The sequence below is a fragment of the Agelaius tricolor genome, unplaced genomic scaffold (genome assembly GCF_023055355.1).
Source record: "Agelaius tricolor isolate 1412-34295 unplaced genomic scaffold, bAgeTri1.0.p SCAF_35, whole genome shotgun sequence".
Lineage (NCBI taxonomy): Eukaryota > Metazoa > Chordata > Aves > Passeriformes > Icteridae > Agelaius > Agelaius tricolor.
The window spans coordinates 3,708,782-3,733,876 of record NW_027269295.1 but is presented as its reverse complement, the minus strand read 5'-3'; positions in this window follow the sequence as shown (position 1 = coordinate 3,733,876).

Genomic DNA, 25,095 nt, shown 5'->3' with positions numbered 1-25,095 from the left:
CAAGGGATTTTTGTTGAGAAATTTAAAAAAGCTCCTTTCTGCCAAGCCCAAAGGGTGTGGAGGGCGAGGAAGAGGAGGGCAGTGAGCCTGTTACCAACCAACTCCCCTGCAGGGGTGAAAAGCAGCTCACATGGGACACAATCCATCTCCTTGCACCTTGCTCAGGGTTTAAATCTGTTTAATTTTAAACCCTCCCAAAGACAGGCTCCTCTGAGGCATTCCCACTTCTCTGGGTCCCCAGTTGAGCACCATGGTGCCCAGACTGCTGAGAGACCCCTCAAAAAACCCAAACCTCCTCGAGATCTTTGTATTCCCTCATCACCAGTGCCCAGACTGCTGAGAGACCCCTGAAAAACCCAAACATCCTCGAGATCTTTGTGTTCACTCTCATCACCAGTGCCCAGACTGCTGAGAGACCCCTGAAAAACCCAAACCTCCTTGAGATCTTTGTGTTCCCTCATCACCAGTGCCCAGACTGCTGAGAGACCCCTGAAAAACCCAAACCTCCTCGAGATAGATCTTTGTTCCCTCTCATCACCAGTGCCCAGACTGCTGAGTGACCCCTGAAAAGCCCAAAGCTCCTCGAGATCTTTGTGTTCACTCTCATCACCATCTCCTCCTCCTCCAGGACTTGCTCTCCCATCTCCCAGTCACCCAGACTGCTGAGTGACTCCTGAAAAGCCCAAAGCTCCTCAAGATCTTTGTGTTCCCTCATCACCAGTGCCCAGACTGCTGAGTGACCCCTGAAAAAACCCAAACCTCCTCGAGATCTTTGTGTTCACTCTCATCATCAGTGCCCAGACTGCTGAGAGACCCCTGAAAAACCCAAAGCTCCTCAAGATCTTTGTGTTCCTTCATCACCAGTGCCCAGACTGTTGAGTGATGCCTCAAAAAGCCCAAAGCTCCTTGAGATCTTTGTTCTGCCTCCTCACCCTGTGCCCCCTGAGCCTCCAGCACCCCACCCACCCTCAGCATGCTCACACCAGCCTGGCTGCTCTGTTACCCTGCAATATTTCTTAAGGCAAAACCACATCTACAAGACAATCCCCAAGGATGCCTCCCTTTGTTTTGCAGCACGAGCTGCCAGGAGACAAGCACTGAAATGCCTGCTGCTATAATTGAGCCAGGAACAAGCCAGCCTCTGAGGCTTTCACTGACAGCCTCCTCTCTGGCTTCCCCAGCTCCATCCTCCTGCTGCTGGCAGGGCTGGCACTGCTGGGATGGCAGGGTAGGATGGGCTCCCATCTCTCCTGTCTGTCCTCAGATGTCCTTCCTGATCCTGCTGGCTGCATCTGGTCCTAAATCTTCAGCTTTCTCCCCAGGTGAAAGAGCCCAGCTTGCCCTGGCATGGCCTGCTGCTTTGGATCATCCTCATCCTCTCCCTGTGGAAGGGGGCAGCAGAAGCCTTCCTGCTGAGCACAATCTCCCTGCAGCACCTTCAGAGGTCGGGGGCAGCCCAACCTGTCCTGTAGCAGCTTGTTTTGGGTTATTTGCCCCACTGAGACCCCTCTGTGAACACACACACAAAGGCACAGGCTGCTTAGTTTATAATTAAAGGATATTGAATTAAGAGCATTAAGATACCACCACCTGCCTTACCTCCATAAATACCTTTTTTTTCTCCTACTTGCTGGGAAGGCTTTAAAAACCTCCAAGGCAAGGCTGCTCAGTTTGCAAAGGGTTACCTCCAGAGAGTAAAGGGTTCGTTTTGTCTGGCAAAGGCTCCCAAGCAGCACCACCACCCCCCTCCCGATTTATTTCTGCAATTGTAATTAAGGCCCTGACAAAGTGGTTTAGCTGCCTGAGTCTTTTGTTCAATTTATTGATTAGCTATTTCTCAGAAGTTCATTACCATCCAGAGGCTGGGAATTGGGAATTGGGTCTATGTGGTTTTTCAAGGCTTCATCTCTGCTTCAGATGATTAAATGCAGCCACAACACATCCATCCTGCATTGAACAGCTCTGCCCAAGGTCAAACATTCATGCAAAACAGGAGTGCATATCTGCATGTCTAAATATCATCTGCATGAATTTCCAAGTGGATGTTTTTAAAGCCTTCCCAGCAAGTAGGGGGGGAAAAAAAAGTATTTATGGAGGTAAGGCAGGTCATATCTTAATGCCCTTAATACAATATCCTTTAATTATAAACTAATGTATTAAAAAAATATCTCAAAGGAGTGAATGGGGGAGGAGGGAAATTGCTATTGGCACAAATTGGCAGCTCCTGCTCGGGAGCAGAGCTGACAGGGTGGACAATCCTGTGAGGCAGAAACACCGAGGAAATTCTGCATCCCACCATCCATCTCGTACTGCAGGAAACAAAAGGCTCCAGTACACAATGCTGTCCATCAGCAATCTTCATTAAGTTCACTATTTATCACAAGCACAACATTCCACACCCCCCCAACCTGCTGTCTTTCCCTGAAAGATTTTCTAGGCAAATGAGATGCAGCAGGTTTCATCCAGATTTCCATAGAGCATTTGTCATTAGCTAAGCTTGAGAAGACAGGATTTAGTAGAATCTGTGACATGGGTGAAAGTCTCAGCAGCAACTGAAGGGCACAGCACGAGGAGGACGGAAATTATTGATGGAGAAACCAACTAACTCTTCTTATTCAATGTTTTAAAGTGTTTTGACCACAAAATTAAAATAAAAGAAAGGTGCAGAGGGGCCCAGGGCAGCAGAGAGCTGGAAGGGACACAGGTCACAGCAGGACAGCTCAGGAGCAGGGTCAGAGCTGGACAAATGCCCAGGCAGGTGGTGGCCAAGCAGGCCAATGGCACCTTGTAGCTGAACTCAAGTGGCCACAGGACCAGGGCAGGGACTGTCCCACCATGCTGGTGCTGCTGAGGCCACACCTCAGATCCTGGCTTGTTTGGAGCCCCAGCAAGAAGGACACTGAGAGGTTGCAGTGTTGAGTTTGTGAGGTCCCCAGGATGAGGTGAGAGATGAGGAATCTGACTCCATGTTCTCAGAAGGCTGATATATAATATAATATAATATAATATAATATAATATAATATAATATAATATAATATAATATAATATAATATAATATAATATAATATAATATAATATAATATAATATAATATAATATAATATATCTCACATTATATATATCATATTATATATATATATCATATTATATTATACTTATTATATTATATTATGTTATTTTATACTAAAACTATACTAAAGAAAGAGAAAGGATACAGACAGAAGGCTTAACAAGAATAAATAATTTAAAGAAAAACCTCAGAGTCTGACACAGCTGGCTGTGATTGGTCATTAAGTAAAAACGATCCACATGGAACCACCCAAACAATCTCCAGCCACATTCCAAAGCAGCAAAACAGGGAGAAGCAAATGAGATAATATTGGTTTCTTCTCTGAAGCTTCTCATCTTCCCAAGAGAAGAAATCCTGGTGAAGGGATTTTTCAGAAAATATGACAGTGAATATTTTCTGAAAATGAAAGAGAAGAGAAGAAGAGAATGGAGCTGGAGAAGGGGCTGGAGCACAAATTCCAAGACTGTGCTGCCTTTCCTGAGCCTCCTGTCCCCTAGGAACACAATCTCCCTCCTCCTCCTCCTCCAGGACTTGCTCTCCCATCTCCCAGGGTAAAAACCAGACACAGAGAGGAGGGACTGGGGATAAACAGGAATTTCTGCTTCTAACTGGGGACTTCACCACTTGGAAAACCAATATGGTGCCTGGAGGCATCATTTAGCATTTCCAGAAGAGAAAGGTACATCTGGCAACTCTCATCCCTTCTGTCCAAGAAAGTCACTAGGAGAGGAACAGTCTATGAAGGAGGGAGGGAGATTAAAGCAGTTTAAAGTGATGCAGCCATTTAAATGACAGAAGAAATTGCTAAGAAATGTCCTGAGGGTGTAAATCTTTGGGTGAGGAGCTAAGGAGCAATGCTGAGTGCCATGAGATGGAGATAACACAGCTCCAGTGCAGAGAAGAAATGCACAGCTGGACCCTGCACATCTCTGCTTTGCAGTGAGGGGGAAGCCCAGCAGCCTCTGCCATTTGGATATTTTAATGAGATATTTTTCTGGAACATTAAGAAGTTTGAGCCTGGCATACATCTGGGACAAAGTTTTAAACCATTTTGGGTCTGCAGCACCATCCAGCTCTTCAGCACCTGGCACAGGCTCCTTTTCCTGTGTGTTAACAGGGGAGGTTCCTGCTGTGGTGCTCCCTCAGTATCTGCTCTGCCTCTCACAGCTCTGTGATGTGGGGAGAGGCACTGAAAATACAACTAAACAAGCCAGCTCAATCACTTGCACCAAGAGACAAGGGGAAATAGTAAAAACTCTTTAAAAAGTTGCTAAAGAAACAACTTCTCATCTCAGCACTCTGCTCTTTGAAACTGTGCTCTCCCATTTCCAAGCCTGTGCCAGCGCATGAAACCTTAAAAAAAATCATTTTCAGCTCAAGGACAGGAGATGAGTAGTTTGCAAAAAAAAAAAAAAAAGCTTTGTTTTCTTCCCTGACAATTGCATTTCTCTAAAATAAATACCATTTATATTCAGACAAGACCGTTTCCTGCTCCACTTTTGAGTCAGCACCCGTGTGTGTGGCACTGCAATCATTTCCTCAGTGCCACTCTTGTCACCAGGGCTGCTCTGTCTTGGGTGCCAGCTGGGGCACCAAGCAAGGTTTTGTGCAGGGACAGGGTGCTGGTTATGGGTCATGAGTAAGGATAAAATAGGGGAGGGGAGGATTCTCCCCTCCACCTCCTGCATCCTCCCTTCTGAAGATTTTTGTCTCCAATTTTCTCCCCTTGCCTTGGGGTCCCTTTCAAGGGATGTAATTGATATAGTCACTGAAAATAATGGAATTTATAGCCCAGGCTCAACACTATAAATTCAGCTATTACATTCCTGATGGGAAAATGAAGAACAAAATGAATTGAGACAGAATATTTGTCTTAATAATTGTCTCTTTTCTGTGCCGTATGTGTTTAATACGTCTGTGCCTATATATGTGTGAATATATACATGCACACACAGAGAACTGTACTTAGAAAAGAGATTTTTCATTTCATTTTTGTGGGGTTTTGGGGCTTTTTTGATTACTAAATGACCACATCAGCATATCCTGTGGCTAGGCAAGCACAGTAAGAAGCTGTCAGTAACAGAGCAACAAGGTGAATTTCCACCCTGGAGGTGTTTGATGGGGGAAGAGCTGAACTTTGCATTATCCAGACACCACAGAACCAGCCCATTGCTCTGCAGTGCAAATCCTACACAGCCTCTTCTTGGGGTTTTTGGCTGTTTTTCAGATTTATTTCATTTTTAGCCAGGGAAGTCAGAGCTGAGCCAGTGGTTCTCTGCCCAAAGCCATTGCCCTGAGCCTCTGATAAGGTTTCCCAGTGAAACCTTCCCTCTTCTCCACTCCTCTCTTCCATCCTGCTCCAACTTAGGAAGTTTTGGGTTGGGTTATCCCAACCTTAACCCATCCCACCGCAAATTCACCACCACCACTACCAAAAAAAAAAAAAAAAGGTGCATGTCCAGGCTGTGATCATTTGTCATTTAGATAGAGTCTATGATATGAACCATGGCAAACACTGTAATGACTAATTTCAAACATTTATTACAACACTTGAGAGACTTGAAAGCTCTCCCTGCTCTTGATTTTAATAAATGCAGTCTTGAAGCAGCCGCTTATCAAAGTGACACAAATTGTGTGGTAAATAGATTATGGCACAGCTGAAATACTGGAAAATGAGATCAGAAATGCTCCTATCTCCCATTTAAGGCTTTGTAAGATGCTCCGATCGAGCGGATTCCAGAAAAGTGGCACGAGCAGAGCTGGTGGAAGTGGGAAGGAGCCAAAATGCCAGGGGATCAATGCAGGGCCAGCAGGCTGCTTATCACCCCCTGATTTGCATATGTACAATTTCTTGCACATTAAGGAGTTTGTACACCAAAGGCAAGAGATACCAACAGGCCTTGAAGTCAGCATTTCAGTGCCAAAGCAAGATAGAAGAGCTGCTTCATGTGGGAAGGAGTTATCACAGCAGCAGCCAGACTTCCTCACGCTGTTCCCTGCTCTTTGTCTTCATGGAATAAACAGAACTCTCATCAGGACTTGCCACGGTACTAAAAAGGGAAATATTTTGACTTGTTGTCAAATTGCTGCTGCAGATTTCTGCGTGCAGATAAACGAAAAGCTGAGTTGGTATTTGTTTTCATAAAGTTCTGAGAAACCGAGATGAGAGATTTGCTTTTGGAATATGCTTTGACCAAGAAAATTGGTGAAAGTCTGGAAAAGGGTTGTTTTGTTTTTAAAAAAAAGCATTCCCAAAGGGCACAGAGAAGGGAAGTGTAACTAGACACATTCTTCAACCAGCCACACAGCGACTCTGCAAAGACAGCTGGTAAAGGAACATAAACACAAGAGACAGGAAAATTACCTCAGAAATGTAAGAACTTTCTCACCAAAATAGGATTCATTTATAGAATCAGCTGCTGCCAATTGTTTTTAGGGCTCAAAGAGGAAAAAAAAAAGAAAAAAGCCATTGGGCATCTGGTATTATGAGATTTCTCATTCAAAAGCAAACACCATGGGTCAGATTATTTTTACATTTCGAGCTCTCTTCTGCTGAAGCCACCAGGACAGATTCTTTGAGAGGGAAATGGACCCAGTTTGAGTGAAATGGGAAGTACCAGAATTTGAGGGCTCAGCTCAACTCAAGATGAGTGGCAGAGGTACCCTTGAGGTTACCCCAACAGCACAGACCCTTCATCCCAACCTGAGGCTGTTTGAAGGTAAATTCTGAAGATCCCTCTGGTCACAGAGGGAGCAGAACTGAACACAGGGGCACCCCTGGCCACCAGCAGTGGCACCTGGGCTCCTAATCCAGTATCTAACTTGGGCATTTTAAATCTAATGGAGAGAACACCCCCTACACTGTGCTAATTTTGGAGGCTCTTTTCCTAAATCCCTTGGGCAATGCATCTTTGCCTCTTTATGGCTCATTCCTTTGAAAAGATGCTGCCTAAGAATAAGGCTGCAAGTTTTGAATATGAAAAGAAGGAATATTCCCTATCAGATATTCTTTTGCTTTATTCATATGATTGAAACTCCTGCTATGGTTCTTGCAAATCCAAGGAAATGTGTTTACAGTCTCATCAAGTGAAAAGAATTGGATTCCCACGTTGCGGTTCAGGGGATTTTCTGGGGTTTCTATCAAACACAGCAACTCTGGCAGCACAAGGGGACTTTAATAAGTGCCTGTCTTGCAGTTTCTCATTAGAATACACAATTAAAACCAGAAGAGGAAGAAAACACACATCCTTTCTGCCTCCCTTCTGGATTTCAGGAGAAACTCCAGGAATCTGGGGAGTGGGGGAAACAGATTTATCCTAACTACCCAAAGTGCTCACCTGCATTTCTTTTGTCCTTGATGCTGGGGAACTTCCATCCCCAGCCCTGAAACACTGGGGATGAGTTTGAGGGCTGGGGATGGAAGATGGTTGAGCACAACAAGGTGGAGGAGAGGCTGGCAGAGGGGATGGGAGCTCTGCAGCAGCGCCATTGCACCTCCACTGCCATCCCTGCCCTGTCACTGCCATCACTGCCATCCTCACTGCTGTCACTGCCATCCCTGCTGTCACTGCCATCCCTGTACCCTCACTGCCATCCCTGCTCTGTCACTGCCATCCCTGCTCTGTCACTGCCATCCCTGCCCTGTCACTGCCATCCCTGCCCTGTCACTGCCATCCCTGCTCTGTCACTGCCATCACTGCCATCCTCACTGCCATCCCTGCTCCCTCACTGCCATCCCTGCCCTGTCACTGCCATTCCTGCACCCTCACTGCCATCCCTGCACCCTCACTGCCATCCCTGCACCCTCACTGCCATCCCTGCATCCTCACTGCCATCCCTGCACCCTCACTGCCATCCCTGCACCCTCACTGCCATCCCTGCACCCTCACTGCCATCCCTGCCCTGTCACTGCCATCCCTGCACCCTCACTGCCATCCCTGCATCCTCACTGCCATCCCTGCCCTGTCACTGCCATCCCTGCACCCTCACTGCTGTCACTGCAACATCACTGCCATCCCTGCCCTGTCACTGCCATCCCTGCTCTGTCACTGCCATCCCTGCCCTGTCACTGCAGCCACGATTGTGCCTCCTACTGAGCCAAAAAGGCAGAGGAGCCACCTCTGGCTCTGCAGCCCTGTAGATCAGGGTCACAGACACCTCCCTGGGGGAGAGCTCTGCCCAAAGCAGCTTCTTGAGGATCTGATTCCCCATGCAGAGCCCTTCTCCTCCTGCTGCAACACGAGCAGGACATGCATTAGAGACTTGGCTGGCACAGGGCACAAGCCATGAGCTTTCCTTAGAAATGAAAGAGGCTGCCTGGCAAAATATGGGCAGCTGGTGGCACATCCAGCATGGGTGAGGCATGTGTGGCACAGGACAGGGCAGTTTAAAATGCACTTAGTGGGGTTTAACCAGGGGCAGCCTGATTTTTTCCTCTGTGCCCAATTCCTCTGGCCAGCAAATGTAAATTTCTCATTTCTAACCAGTGCCCCAAATGAGATAACACATGTTCAGTGGGGATGGCTTGGAAAAATCAAAACCCTAGAACCAAATAGGGACCAGCTTGGCACTATAAACATCCTGTGAAGATGCTGACATCTTTAAGCAGGGACAGGGTGCTGGTTATGGGTGATGAGTAAGGATAAAATAGGGGAGGGGAGGATTCTCCCCTCTACCTCCTGCATCCTCCCTTCTGAAGATTTTTGTCTCCAGTTTTCTCCCCTTGCCTTGGGGTCTCTTTCAAGGCTTTTGCTTCCAGTTGTCTTAAGCAGAGCAGGGGGAATCTCTCACCCTCCTCCCAGGACAGCACTGGGGGCTCTTGTTCTCCCCAGCCAGGAGCCACCCTGGGCATTCCAGCCCTGACATCCGTGCTTGGGGTCCCACAGTCTCAGAGAAAGTTTTCATGCTCAGTCAAGGGGAGCTCAGCCCCCCCAGCAGTGACATCCCCCAGACACACCCCATTACTCTGGCAGCGTTCCTCTCTTTCTGCTGTACAGCCAGTGAACACATCCAGGGGTGTTTCTGTGACAGAAACCCACAGCCATTGTTGTGTGACACAGGAGCAGCTCTCAGACAAGTGTAACAGCCCCAAATGTACTTTCAGTGGCTTTCATCTCCAAATCTCCAGCTGCCTTTGGGTGGCAGGTACCTGTCACCTCTTTGGTGCAGGGCACTGCAGCAGGGAGAGGAGCACCAGGAAGGGCAGAGCTGAGCTCCCCATGCAGCCCCTCCCTCCTGCTTTCCACTTTCTCTCTCCTCAAGTCATCAACAGCAGCAGCATTTTTGACAGGTGTTTCAAGCCCTTGCTGTGTTGATTTTTTCCCATTTAAGGAGCTGCTGGCAACAACTCACCCAGAGCAGATTCACACATGGGGTGAGTTTGTGACCCACTCCTCAGTGCCCCTGTGCTGCTGGTGTGCCCAGCCCATGGCAGAGTGGGCTTTGAGCACAGGCAGCAGCCCTGGCAGAAGAAAAGACGTTGGGATAAGGAGAGAAATGCTCACACTGAGATGTAGCCATGGCAACATAGTTCTGCAGAGCAGGAGGCATATCTGCCAAGGCTCAGAGATTTGCCATTTGATCGCATGGATTTCCATGCTCTGGATGCGATCACATCACACGAAATCCAGGTCAGGCTTGATGCCTTGAATAATTCTTTACCCTCAGGGGCACAGAACTGATGTAGGAAGCTGCATCTCATGGAGGATAGGGTAGGATTAAATAGATTATCTTTTTTGCCCCCCCCCCCCCCAAAAAAAAGGAAAAAAAAAAAAAAAGGTGAGCTGTGCAAATGAAGAGATGCCCAGTTCTGCTTTTATTGCCCAGGAGGCAGTGGGGAAGAGGCAGAACCTCAGAGCTGGGCATGGAATCTGTTCTTCCTGGGGAGGAGACAAAGCAAAAGTCTCTAGAAGCAGGGTAGAATCCTTCTGGCTAAAAATCCCATCCCCTCCTCCTCTCCACGTTGTCAGTGGTACCCAAAGATAGGAGTAACCACATTTCCAAACTCACAGCAGCCCCAGCACCAGCTTTCAGCTTTTCAGGGCTGCTCCTGAACCATTTGTCACAGCAGAGCTTCCCCTGGCCCCACGGATGTGATGGGCAGTGCCCATGCAGCAGCAATCCTGCTCTGGGGAGCCAGCTCCTCTCCCTGCACCCCTCTGCAGGCACAGGCACCAGCAGGGAGCAGAGCCAGAGGTGCCAGAGGAACCACCTGCACCTGCACATGTTGGGGACAGGAGGGATGTGAAACCCTAAGGGGCAAAGAGAAAGAGAGAAACCACAGACCCTTCAGGGCTTCAGGAGATTTGTGGCACAGCCTGGATTGCAAATATTTTCCCTGGGGTTCTGCCACTGAAGCAGAGCTGCAAGACTGGCAAGGGCTGTGTTTGCTCTGATCTGTGCCTGTGTAAATCAGGAAAGCCAGGTCTGAAGCCCTGGGAGAAGAGGCAGCTTGAGAGCAAACAGCACAGAGGAAGATGTGCCAAGGGTCCTGATCTGAGCAAGAACTGCTGCAAACTCCACACTCCCCTCTGGGTCAGTGGGGAGGGGACACGGGGAAGGAAGAGGCAGAGTTCCATGTCCCACTGCTCATCCTGCTTTAGTCCATGTCCCACTGCTCATCCTGCTTTAGTCCATGTCCCACTGTCAACTCCTTTAGTCCATGTCCCAGTGCTCTCCTCCTTTAGTCCATGTCCCACTGTCAACTCCTTTAGTCCATGTCCCACTGCTCATCCTGCTTTAGTCCATGTCCCACTGTCAACTCCTTTAGTCCATGTCCCACTGCTCTCCTCCTTTAATCCATGTCCCACTGCTCATCCTGCTTTAGTCCATGTCCCACTGCTCATCCTGCTTTAGTTCCTGTCCCACTGCTCTCCTGCTTTAGTCCATGTCCCACTGCTCAACTCCTTTAGTTCCTGTCCCACTGATCTCCCTGCTTTAGTCCATGTCCCACTGCTCAACTCCTTTAGTCCATGTCCCACCGATCTCCTGCTTTAGTTCCTGTCCCACTGCTCTCCTGCTTTAGTCCATGTCCCACTGCTCATCCTGCTTTAGTTCCTGTCCCACTGCTCTCCTGCTTTAGTCCATGTCCCACTGCTCTCCCTGCTTTAGTTCCTGTCCCACTGATCTCCTGCTTTAGTTCCATGTCCCACTGCTCAACTCCTTTAGTCCATGTCCCACTGCTCTCCTGCTTTAGTTCCTGTCCCACTGCTCTCCTGCTTTAGTCCATGTCCCACTGCTCTCCTGCTTTAGTCCATGTCCCACTGCTCTCCTGCTTTAGTTCCTGTCCCACTGCTCATCCTGCTTTAGTTCCTGTCCCACTGCTCTCCTGCTTTAGTCCATGTCCCACTGATCTCCTGCTTTAGTTCCATGTCCCACTGCTCTCCCTGCTTCAGTTCCTGTCCCACTGCTCTCCTGCTTTGCTCTGATGCAGTCTCCATCACCTGACCTGGGACAGCACAAGCCAAGGCTCCCTGGAGCTGCTTCACCCCAGCTTAACCATGTGTGCTTTCAGATCTTCGTATCTGGGAGGGAGGCAGGAGTCTCATTGGAGTCAGAACTCAGCTGTGTTTAAAAAATAAAGAAAAAAAAAATAAAAAGAAAGGAAGGGGAAAAATAGATTCACATTTGGAATCTATTTTTCCCTTTTGTACTAGCAAATCTGAAACCCCTAGAAATCTAGATGTTCTTCACCTGGCATCTTTTAAAGCGTGTTCCTTTCCCTCAGTAGCTCCAGGGCTTTAACCTTTTGAAAACAACAGGTTCTGAGACCTTGAAAAGAAAAGCCAGCAAGGCAGAGCTCATCCTCCATTAGAGCAGAAGCAGGGAGGGAGGGGGGATTTATGCCAATGAGCTGAGTCTTTTGGAGAAGTTTAATTCGCTCTCTTGTCAGGTCCTTTCTGCCTTGCCCTCCCCACTCCCAGCTCCCTCTGAAGCAGCCTTCCTGTCCCTTGCTTTTCACCTCTGCAGGCTCGAGCATGAGATAAACATGCCCTAATTATTTTCCTCTTGCACAGCTGAGCCCTGCAGCCCTTCATTTCCTTACCTGAATGCTCTCACTTCAAGTGGGTTATGCACCACAAAGCCTCTCAGGTGCATTTGTTGCACAGCAGAACTCGGGTGTCACACAAGCAACTCAACCCCTTCTTTTAAAGGACATGAATTACTGGGGCCTTCTTACAGTCTGGGAGCCAAATAGGCTGTGGGAGGGGAGAAATAAGGTCAGAGAGCCTCTTGCCTTCAGACAAACAGCACAGGCATCGCTCTGCCTGATAGAGATTAAAAATTGCCTTCGTTTTTGTGCTCGGTTTTGCAGAGGGTCACAAAGACCTTGGTAACATTGCAGCTGCCAGAAGATAAACAGAATGTGCTCCATCCCAGCAGGGATCTCACTGTGGGGTTCTGCAGAGGCCAGGGAGCAGTGGGAAGGGCACTGCCCCTCCTGTCCCTCAGAGGCTGCTCTGAGCACAGGCAGCCAGCACAGGGTTGGTGCTTTTGCTGCACTCACTGCACCTTTCCCAGCACACTTTTACACCTGCTGGGCTCCAAAGCCTCCCAGCACAAAAAAAACCTGCTGCCTCCTTGCTCCAGGCACAGAGCTCCTCCCCACTTATTATTTCTGACCCAAAACCAGGTGTGGAAGGGGATAGGAGGGGGCAGAGAGCATCAGCAGCCACCCAAACCTTGCTTTATGCAACTGAACTGTGTGAGGGGAAACCATCACCATGTCCACTTGGGTACAGGTCTTTGAAATGCTTCTAATGGCATGGAATCATGGAATGGATGTCGTTGTGGGGTTCTGCAGAGGCCAGGGGGCAGTGGGAAGGGCACTGCCCCTCCTGTCCCCAGGGGTGGCACTGGGAGAGGCTGCTCTGAGCACAGGGCTGGGCAGTGCAGGGGGTGTTGGTGCTTTTGCTTCACTCACTGCACCTTTCCCAGCACACTTTTACACCTGCTGGGCTCCAAAGCCTCCCAGCACAAGTGCTGCCTCCTTGCACCCAAAACCAGGTGTGGAAGGGATTAGGAAGGGGCAGGGAGGATCAGCAGCCACCCAAACCTTGCTTTATGCAGCTGAACTGTGGGAGGGGAAACCATCACCACGTCCACTTGGGTACAGGTCTTTGAAATGCTTCTAATGGCGTGGAATCATGGAATGGTTTGGGTGGGAAGGGACTGTAAAGATCTCCTTCCCTCCCAGCACCAGTGCTGCCTCCTTGCTCCAGGCACAGATCTCTCCCCACAGACAGCAGCCCTGTACCACATTTCTGACCCAAAACCAGGTGTGGAAGGGGGCAGGAAGGGGCAGGGAGGGTCAGCAGATACCCAAACCTTGCTTTATGCAGCTGAACTGTGGGAGGGGAAACCATCACCATGTCCACTTGGGTACAGGTCTTTGAAATGCTTCTAATGGCGTGGAATCATGGAATGGTTTGGGTGGGAAGGGACTGTAAAGATCTCCTTCCACATGGGCAGGGACACCTTCCACTATCCCAGGATGCTCCAACCCAGCCTTGGACACTTCCAGGGATGGGGCTGCACACCTGGATCAGCACCAGGTACAGAGCACAAAAGGACAGGAGACACTAATCAGCACAAAGTAACCATTTTCCAAATTTTTCTGACCCCCAGGAGCCCCCTGTGTGGCAGGGAACTGCCTCACCTGTTTTCCACCATGTAGGAACATGGAAACCTCTCCCAGTGATGCCCCAAGTCCCCCCTGTGACAAGGTGACTCCTCCATCCAAGGAAGAGCCCCCAAAACTCATGGAAGCTGCCAAGTTCCTGCATTAGTGATGCCAACAAAAGCAATCTCACTCCAGCAGATGAAGTCTGTGACACAGACCAAGTGACAGAGGCCAGCAGGAACCTCAGCCATGTCCTCCAGCAGGGAGCATGCTGGTGCAGAGCTGTGCTGGCAGGATGCCTGGGGGGCCAGGAACTCCCCACTGCTGGAGGGAGCTGCTCAGAGCACTCTGTGGGCATTTACTGGATTTACTGGCAGCTGGGCCCACAGCCCAGCCTGGCTTTTTGCACTCCCCATCCCATAACACAGCAGTGTGGGAAGCTGGCAGCCCCCAGTTCTGCTTCCAGAACTCACTTTCCACGGCCTGCTTCTCCCAATTCCATGTGGATTTTGCAGTGTGGCTTGTAAGATCAAAAAGGTTGGATGGGCTTTGCCCCAGCCCCCCTCTCTGCTTTGAACTTCTAATTATTTTGCTAATTCTGAGCCTGGTGCTAAGATGCTCTGAGCACACCTAAAACCTTCCCCACAAAATCAAGCTGCAAAACGTCTCCCAGGATCCAATCCCCAGTGAGAAATACTCTAACCTTTCCCAATAACCACGAGCAGAGCTTGTCTAGTCATTTGCAATTAAGCTCCTGAGCTAATGAAGCTGCTTTGAAAAAAAAAAAAAAATAGAAAAAGGAAAAGAAAAAAAAAACCCCAACAACCTCAGGTCAGTCTAATTAAGAAATGTTGTACCTTGCAGTCCCAGTGTATCTCGTGGCTCACAGCTGTGCATGCTTTCAGCTTTGACAGCAGAAAAGGTGTGATTATTTATTTATTACATGAATGCAGGGAAGCTTCAGGAGTAGGAGACGCCTGTGCTGTGAGGCAGCTGAAGTAGAGAGAAAAGAAATGACATTCAGTTGGGACCTGTAATTATAAGAGGGGATGTTGACCATAGAAAAATGCAATTGTGTAATGAATAGTTATGCATTAGCTTTTCTTTGAGATTAAAAGTACACAATCGAATCAAGGCCAAAGTGGAGCTTGCCCTCAAGGAAAGGCAGTTTGGAAGACAAATGTAATTATGCCACTGTCATTTGCAATGCTACAGAAAGTGGCTGAGGAAACTTCATGGAAAAAAGTCTTAGGGGGAAAAAAAAAACCTATTTAGAAAGAATTCTGCTCTTGATTTGAGTCTCTCTCTTCCCTCAACAAGAGAATGGATCTTTTCTGCACATACACAGGATGCCCCCAGCCAGCATCTGCTCCCAGCACACGTTGCTGATCCTGGATCTGCAAACAACCATCTTCCCTCTGCCTTCCCTGTGACTGAGTAACATTTGCACAGCGAGAACCAGATCTGATCTGCAAGAGCAAAATTTTAATTAAGTGCCTCGCCAGAAAAAAAGAATAAAAAAAACAAACCTAATTTTAGGAACTGGTCCAACATGCTATTATTTGCTCTCATTCTCCTATCCCTCTGCACTGCATTGGCCCAGAGCTCTCCAGAGCCCCTCCTGCACTGCTTGACAGGATCCCCAAAATTCCCAAGCATCCATCAAGGCAGTGCTATGTGTCACTGGTGCCTGAAACACTGATTCTCTGAGCTTGGTTGCTCTCTGCTCCACAAGAAGGAATGACAAGGTGCTAAGCAGCAGAAGTTGCAGTTAAGCCTATCTTTCTTTTTTAGCCAATTAGATAATTTTTACTATCTGCAGAAGACACCAGGGTTAGAGGGGAGCTGCCAGCACTGCTCAGGCACAGCTCATCTCGATTTTTTAAAATTCTGCTTGTCAGCTGGTGAGAAGAGACACATCCAAAGTGACCCCACACTGCTGAGAAACCCAGTGACTTATCCCCATGGCTGAATGGAGCCTGTGCACAGAGCCTGCCCACCCAAACAGCACCAAAAGAACCCCCAAAACCCCAAAACACACATCCAAAATCAAAACCCTCCAATCTTTCCTGGATGGTGGCACAGATTATCCATGGCCATAGGGAACAGAGGGCACTGATGGGGTCACAGCTGCAGCTTTCCATGGGTAAACCCCAGATCCTCACCCAAGGCTGAGTTTGCTGAACCCCCACTGCCTGGCTGAGCAAAAGGGCTCCAGCACAGCTGGCAGTGCCCAGTTCCAGTGATCCTGGCCCCAAAAAAGGGGGGAACAACACAGCCCTGGAATGACAGAGCCTGCATCAACAGCCCCCAGAGCAAACTGTGCTGTGGAGTGACCATCGAGATGCACTCACTCCAACAGTGAGGAAAATCCTCTGATAATCACAGCCTTCATCTCTGAGCCATCCTGCAGCCCAAGAGCTCAGCAAAACCCCCAAATCAGTGGGGGTGCACAAAGGGACTCGAGGGGGAGGGAGGGAGGGGAGAAATGACAGGGAGAAGATAGACTCCTCAAACCAGAACACAGGGACTGAGGGATGGAAGGGAAAGTGGAATTTAGACAGAAGAGATGCAGCCAAGTGTGGGAAAAAGGAGGGAAGAGTGGGGGAAATAAAAGATCTCAAGAGCATCCACTTAAGCTTTGAATTGCCTGGCTTTGTCTCTGCTTCACACAATGGAAACGTACAGTAGCAACAGACAGATTCTGAGAGCTGGTTTGCTTCTCATCTGCAATTCCAAACACCCTGTCAGGAACAAATATTTGAAAAGACATCTATCCAACCATTAATGTATCTAGTGGGGCAATTTTTTTTTTTTCTGAAAGAAAAATAATTCTGCATTCATCACAAAGATGATCACGCAGAGAGATGCCAACAGAAGCACTGGAGGGATAAGCAAAGTTTCAGGTCTTTCTTTAGGGCTGAAGACAGCTCACTATTGAGCTGAGAAGGTGCAGCTGGTTAAGTATTTGCAGTACAGGGAAAGGGAAAAAAAATAATCACAGCTGTATTTTTAACTGATCATGTGCTTGCTTCTGTTTCATAAGATTTATTCCCTCATTAATCACTGCTCTCCCTTCATTCATGTTAAATATAAAAATGATTAGGAAAGATCCTCATCATGGTTAAAAAAATAATTAGCTGCTACATCATGTTGCACACATTCAGACAGAAAGGAGTGATTAAATTAGGAATATTAAAACCCCATTAATCTGTGTTCAACTTAAGCTCTGCTTGTTCATCTCACTGTGGCACTTATTATTTCTGACACTGAAAGATATTTGAATTACTAGCTGAAACAAGGTCACTATCAGAAAGATGTCAGGTCAGCAATTAGTCAAAGGTGGGAGAAGCGACCAGAACTGAGCTGTGCTTGACATGCCACAGACGTGTGGAGAGCCTCCCCTTGCCAGGGTGCCCTGGATGAGCAGGTCAGCACCAGGACCCCAAGGGCTCCCGGGTGTGGATCAGCCCTGACAAATCCTCCCTGCAGCTCCTGAGCCCCTGAGGCTGCCCCAAATCATTGTCCCAGACTTTGGGAGGAGTTGGGCAAAAGGCACAGCCAGGAACCCCCTCCCAGAGCTGTGCAGCTGCCCAGGTGTCCCGGGCTGTGAGATAAGTGTGTGTTCTATTTGTCATCTGTCAGAGCTGGGGCAGTTCTCTGCTGTTTCTTGGGGCAGTTTTTTCTTTATCTCTCCCACAGCCAACCCTCCCTGCAGGAGATCTCTGCTGTCCATGGCCACTGAGTGTCCCTGCAGGGCTGATCCAATTCCAGCATCCCATGGGGAGATGCTGCATTGCCCAGGGCAGGAGCCAAGCATTCCTACCTGGATCCAATCTGAGGTGCTGGGACAGCCCAGCAGCCTTTGCCCAGTGCATTGCCAGAGGAGCAGCTTCTGCTGCCCTGCATGGCCAGAGGGAGCCCAGGCCCATCTGCAGCAGCCCTGGAGCTGCAGAGGAAAACTCCCCCCTTGTGCAGGATCCCTGCTCCAGCAGAGCCACAGCTGGCACTGCAGGAGGGCTGAGCCCCCATGGGATGGGGCTGTGCCACCCCTGACACACAGGGGACAGGGACTGCTCTGACTCTGGCAGGGGTTTGGTTTCTTTTCTGTACTATTGCATTTGTATTTTTAATTTTCCTAATAAAAACCTGTTATTCCTATATCTTTGCCTGAGAGCCCGCCCCTTAATTTCAAAATTATAATAACTCAGAAGGAAGAGATTACATTTTCCATTTCAAGGGAGGCTCCTGCCTTCCTTAACAGAGACCTGTCTGTTCAAACCAAGGCATCAGGGCTCCCCAGGGGCAAATGCCAAGCTCAGCACAGGGCTCAAGGACAGAGTCAGGGCAAGAGGCAAAGCCAGAACAGAGCTTTGACTCCAACCCAGAGCAGCACCACAAGCAGCCTCATCCCCACCTGTGGGCAGCAGCATCTCTGGGTCACCCAGCACACTCTGAGGTGTTTTCTCTCTTTCAAGAAGCTAAAACCTCACTTCTGTTTTGGCCCACGAAGCAAAGCAGCAAGTCCAGCATAAGGAAGATCGTGGCAGGTGCAACAGAATATCATTGTCACTGCTAGAAATGAAGGGATGGGACTATTTTTAAGCTAAGAATGATTTATTGCTCAGATAAACATCAGTCTCAGAGGCTGTGAGATTTTAATGGAGCAAGCAGTTGGCCCTAGCTTGAGAGTAATCACAAGTTTATTCCTTACAAGGCAATATAGAACTTTCTAAACCAATAGACAGCTGCCACAGGGTTTATTTTACTTTTCTAACCTATCACCTTTACTTACTTCTACTGCACTGTGGTTACTTTTATACAATAGGCTTCTAACTCACATGCACACATATTCTTCTGTTATAACTTCTAAACTCTTGGTTTATTCCATACAACCACACGCTACATTACAAACCCTTCACCATTTTATCAATACAGTTTCTCATTTATTTAAGGCACATTCTTACTTACAACTACAGCAATATAAAAGTTTATTGTTTTTCTACTTGATATCTGTGTATTATATTTTTACATCAATCTAAGCTTCTTCTAAAGCTGCAGATCAAATCCTTCAGTGTCTCTGGAAGTTTCTGTTTTTTCCAATTCCCACAACAGAAAAATCCAGAGAAAACTCTTTTCTCTGGAGGAATGTGCGCAAGCACAGGAGCATTTGATGTCAAGGAGAGAAGATAGCCAAGGACCCATGTGTTTCAGGGACTTGGAGAGTGGTCTGGGGGGAAGGGAGCAGCACAGAGCTGCACTCCCCACTTTGTGATCACCTTTTGCCTGTGGCTGTGCAGCTGGGAGCATTGCCTGAGCAAAATGCCCCATGGGCAGCTGGCACTGGCCCCAGGGTGAGGGGCTCCAGTGCTTCCAGTTTCCCATTCCAGGAGCAGAGAGCCATGTTCTGCCCAGGACAGGGCAGCCCACATCTACCACATTACTGTAATTCCCAATTTATCTTCAAACTCAAGAATAATTGATTTTTTTTTTCCTAATAGAACTGCCAGCTAAACTTTCTGGAGAGCCCCAGAATTGCTGTGTAGGAACCTTTAGGCTACAACAGGAGGTCTTTGTTGTTGCTGCAGGCCCTGTTCACCATTTCCAGAGTGCTGGGCAGAACCTTTTGAGATTTGTCCCTGGGAGCCAGGCATTAGCTGCCACCAGGCAGATTAGGGAGGCTGCAAGCATGGGAGGACAAAAAGAAAGCTGACAAGGCAGCCACATCTTACAGATGAGTTCCTGGGCTGTTTTATTCAGCCACAGGTGGACTCAGTGCTTGGTGGTTGATACCTTTGATATGTTTGCTATGCTTGCCCTCATTAAGGGGAAAATAAAAAAAAAAAAGCAGCAGCACATGAGACATTTTCATCCCCAGATCTCCCAAAGCCTTCCCTAAGCACAGTGCTGCAGTATACAAACTATTTACTCTGTACTTCATTCAGCCCTGACAAAACCACCACTGAGCCTCTTTAGAAAGGAAACAGATAATAAATCAGCTAACAAGCCTGCACTCTAATTGACAACACAGGAAGGAGGGAAAGATGCAGCATCTCCTCGTAACCGCAGGAGGAACTTGAGGGAAGCAGGAGATAATTAATCGAGTTGGGATTTCACCAAGATCCCCTGGTCTTATGAAAAATGCCATAAGCCATTTAATGACCACAGGTGAGGAGAATCTTTGGTTTACATCTCATTTGGAGCTGAGCACACGGAATATAAAGAGAGTCAATGCCACCCCCAAGCCCCGCACGAATTATGCTCTCCACTTTTCCATTTGGCTTTGGACGTCCCACAGAGCTCCCTCCACGGGCTGTGGGACCTCTTTTTGAATGAGGTGAACAGGACTGCTCCTTGTGACCACTCCAGGAACTGCTCAGGGGGAAAATTAGCTGAATGTGGATCTCTCTCTGCCATTTTGCTGCTACTTCATTTTAGAAGAATGCAGCGGGGATGGGGGAAAAAAAATTAAATTAAAGCAGCAAAAACACCTTTGCAAAAATATTATTTTATTTTTTCTTTTGCTAAAATATTATTATTTATTATCAATAGTTCAGGAGGTGTTTTGTTTAGGCAACAGCCAGGACACAGCAGCAAGACACCCTGACTTGACCCACGAGGGGTGGATTTTCAGCTGGACAAAACAGCAGAACATTGTTAGCCCTGAGGGCCAGCAGAGGTTTGCCATTGACTTCTCCAAGGAAAGAACTGAGCCAGCAAAACACTTCCAAACCACTCCTACAAATAATAACACTGCACCATGGCGCAGCCAAGGGTTCAACAAGAGAGGCAAGATCTGCTCTCTTTAACTATATTTGAAATTACTTTGAAGCTCACCTACATGGAAAAAAACCAATCATATATGGCTGTCACACACCCACAGCAACTCTTAATCACCAACATCAGGGAGTTTTATTTAAGAAGTGAGGAAAACCATGAGGAAAGCCTGGGAATTCCCATGAAATCAGTGCCTGGTGGGCTGGGTGGCCAGCAGAAGTGACTTGGTGACTGAATTTATTGTGCCAGCCTGTCCCCTCCCTTTGACCAACGAAATCTTGCTGACAGAGCCACGGCTATGCTTAAAAGCTGAAATTATACTGGTATTTTATTTGGAGGTGAGGGAATGGGACAGAGTGACTTTGCAGGGGTCTTCATTCTTGTGGGACCTCTGTATTTGGCAATTTGGGCGCAGTGTTGTGTGTACAATGGTGCTTCTTTTGCATGATTAATTAAAAAAAAAAATGTCCTGAAGACTAACAACTAAAAAAACTAAGAACACATCCAAAACCAGAAGTCATTTTGGCCACCAAGAAGCAGGCAAGCACTCCCCTGCCTCAAGTACTGTGGAATTAAGACGCTCATAAATCCTTGCCCAGCAAGCCCTGGAGAAATAAAAGAGGCTTTAAATATAATCTATCCTAGCACTTCATAGAGCAAGGGGAGCAGCAGAACGGAGGGTAAGCTGAGAGGAAAGGACAAACATAATTGCTGGAGTCAAACAGAGGAAATTGCAGGTAAACACCAGCTGGATGAAACTCCAGAAACTGCCCCAAAACCCGAGGTGGCTCCACGTGGCGTGAAGGAGGCCCAGGGGTCAAGCAGGGCTGTAAGAGGCACTGCTAAATGCATGATAGCTCGTTAATCAGGGCTGTGCCATGGAGGCTGCAGTGCTGGGTGGGTTTTTATACAGCTCTGACACTTAAAAATGGTGTGAGGAAATGAGGAAATGAGTACACCATGAGTGGCATCTGCAGGAGCTCTCCCAAGGTGCTGGCACAACATTTTGCCACACATTTGGCACGTGTGTCCCATGGCAGGGACCTGGAGGAGGGTGGGCTCAAAAATGACAGACCAGGCAGGGAGGAACTGAGCAGAGCTGGACTCATAAAAGGAAAAATAACTGTTCTATTGAATAAAATGATACATAGATTCTAAGGTTTTCAGAAGGTAAATGCTGAGTTTATTAGAAAACGACAGGTCGGGCAGGGAGGAACTGGGCAGAGCTGGACTCATAAAAGGAAAAATAACTGTTCTATTGAATAGTGATCTGTAGATTCTAAGGGTTTCAGCAGGTAAATGCTGAGTTTATTAGAAATGACACATTCTTTGTTTTAGACAGTTATGATGGAGGGGAACTTGATTGGTCTCCAGCTAATACTCCTCACACCATTGGTTAATTAGGAATAACACTCTTCTTGTAAATATCTTACAGTTAACAAGTCTAAAACACTAGCTGCAGGATTGGTTTAATTCTTTTTCTGAGCTTTCTCAAAACTTCCCAGAGGAAATGTCTGGGAAAGTTTATCTGACTTTCTTCTCTGACCAGTTCTCAGTATCCACAACTAAGGATACTGAGAACTGGTCAGAGGAAATGGTCTAAAAAATGGTCTAAGAAAACCTAAAAACTGGCCAAAAAAATCTAAAAAAATTTTTTAAAAATCCACAAACAGCTCATACTTTTGCTTCCCAGCCCAGGTCTGTACCAGCAGTGGTGTTTCTCGTGGCCTCTGGGCAGCATCACCCTCTCAGCAGCCCAGAGAGGACATTTCAGGGCAGGGAAGGGCAATCCAAGAGCAGCCACCTCCTAGAACTTTGTGTTGCCAGGGAAACAGCTGGCTTGGTAATGGAGCATCATTCTGGGGTTATTTTCTGCTCCTCACTGGCTTTGTGTCCCCAACAAACCCCAGGTCACAAACCATGGGATTAAAAACAAAATGCAGCAGAGCCAACACAGAGCAAGCAGGAAGGTGAGGGTGCCCAGCAGGGCCAAGGCACCAGGCAGGGAAGGGAAAGGTTTTGTCTTTAACACCTGGAGAAATGCCCAACATTGCTGGTCAATGAACCCTCATTAAGCAACGAATAAAACCAGGCTGTGAATGACCAAACCACCAAGTCAGTCTCATGCTTTTCTTCTCTTGCTTTGATAATTGGAACAAAATAAAATATACTAATAATATTAACTATAGAAACAACAATAATAGTAATGAAAAGGAGGGGGAGAGGAATAAGACCCAAGAGAAAAAAGAGATGCACAATGCAGTTGCTCAGCACCCCCTGAATGATGTCCAGCCTGTCCCTGAGCAGCAGCTGGGGGCCCCCAGCCAATTCCCCCAGTTTATGCACTGGGCTCCATGGACTTTCCATGGCCTGGAATTTTCCTTTGGCCACTTTGGGTCAGTTGTCCTGGCCATGTCCCTCCCATCTTTTTGTGCAACTCCTGATAAGTTCTTGAATTGGGGTAAGCACTACTGGGGAAGAACTAAAAACAGCCATGTGTTATCAACACTATTCTCATGCTAAATTCAAAACACAGCACTGCACCAGCTAGGAAGAAAATCAACTTTATCCCAGTTGAAACCAGGACACACATGATCAAGAAGTAACCCACAGATAATACAAAATAAAAATCAAACCCAATTATCTGAGAAGGCAAGAAAACAGGTAAAATTCACCAATGGTTTCTGATGCATTCCCTGGTGGAGAGCATCTCCCAGTTACCATGACACACACCCAGAGGGAACTTAATCCTCCAGGGCATCCCTTCCAAATGCTCCTCCATGCTCTGTGCTGCTGGCCTCATTCCCAGCACAGGGACTGAGTGGGGAGAGCACTGCAGTCAGAAACTTTCAATTTTCGTGATTCTGAAAGTGCCAGTCTGGCTGTTGTTGAACCTGCAGTGGCTTTTCATGTCAGTCAAGGTCTGGGGGATTTCCAGAGCGTTTCAGTTGAGGCTTCTCTAAGCAAAGAGATGGAAAGTTTTACAAATTCATCTTGCCACTCCTACACGTGTGGGGGAGCCAGCCCAGAGGGATATTTGGCCCATTTTAGACCCAAACCACCCCAACCAGCCCTGGCAGGGGGGAGCTGGGTGTGACCCCACACAGCAGCAGGGCTGCAGCTCCCTCAAGGCTGGCAGGGCTGGGTCATCCACTGTCCCCAGCTGTTTCCAGGTCACCAAACAAATCCAGTTTGCTTGGAAGGGAGGTGGAGAAGACAGGCAGGGATGTAGGAGGAAATTTGGGGTTTTGTTATTGCCTTTGAGTTATGCAAATTAATTTTTCGTGGGTTATTCCAGAACCATCAGTGAAGTGGCTCTGACCACGAGGAGCTGCACCAGAGGGGTTATCACAGCCATCCTTTCCATTTTGGGGGCGTCTCAGGATTACCAAAGCAGCAAAGCTTTGGTGTTTCCATGCCCCAGGCCCAGCACAGAGAGCTCAGCTTGCTGCAGGAGGGTGAGCACATCCTGGTGTGCAGAGCCTGGGTGCCACCAGAGCTGTGACAGCAGGAAAGGAGCCTGGGCACGAGGCCAGGTCACCCCAGCACCATGGGGTGGGATGGGACAGGGAGAGTTAGAACCACAGAATGGGGCTGGAAGGGACCTTTAGAGCTCCTCCAATCCCACCCCTGCCGTGGCAGGGACACCTTGTGTCAGAACCCAGGACATTGCTCTGGCTGCCCTGGAGGGCTCCAGACCCTGGCAGGGGGCTCAGAGACCTTGGCACGGGGTCAAAACCACCTGTGCCTTTGATTTTTAACCCATGGAAACAATTCCCAACTTTGTGTGAAGAGTTACAAGCCACTAGAGTTTGAGTAGAGTGATAGTGAATTTGTCACAGGGTGGAAAAGCAGAATTTTGGGGGTTTAGAATGGGGGTTCAAGAGGCAAGATGGAGGAATCTGGGTGTGTCCTGTCCTTCTTCTCCTTCTTCTCCTTCTTCTTCTCCTCCTTCTTTTCCTTCTCCTTCTCCTTCTCCTTCTCCTTCTCCTTCTCCTTCTCCTTCTCCTTCTCCTTCTCCTCCTCCTTCTTCTTCCTCTTCTTCTTCTTCTTCTTCTACTTCTACTTCTTCTCCTCCATCTTCTGCTGTGATGTTGGCACTTTTGGATTGGTTTAGAGACAGACTGTCTAACACAGGTGATAGGTATTGGAAAATTATTGTAAATAAAGTACAGGCAGTTGTTAGTATAAAAAGCCAACACCACCCCAAGGGCAGGGACTGTGCCACAACCTGAGCTGCTGGACAGATCTCAGCAGGTCAGAGAGAGAATGGAACAGATAAGAGAAAACAAACAACCTTGAAAAGCAGAACTGACAAATCTCAACTTCTTCTTTGGTCATGGGGCTGGGAAAAAAGACTTTTTAATACCTCAGGAGCCATTTCAAGCACAGAAACCCGAGAACCTTCCACCTTCAAGAGCCCTGTCCAACCTGGCCTTGAATGATTCCAGGGATGGGGCATCCACAGCTCCTCTGGGCACCCTGTGCCAATGTTTTGGAGTGACATTTCTGGCTCCTTTCAGCCCCAGCAGGGACAGGCTCAGGGCACTGCTCACCAGCTCTGGCTCTTGGTGCCACCACACAGGAAATTTGTGCTGCTGGCGTGGCTCAGGTCCCTCCCTGGGCC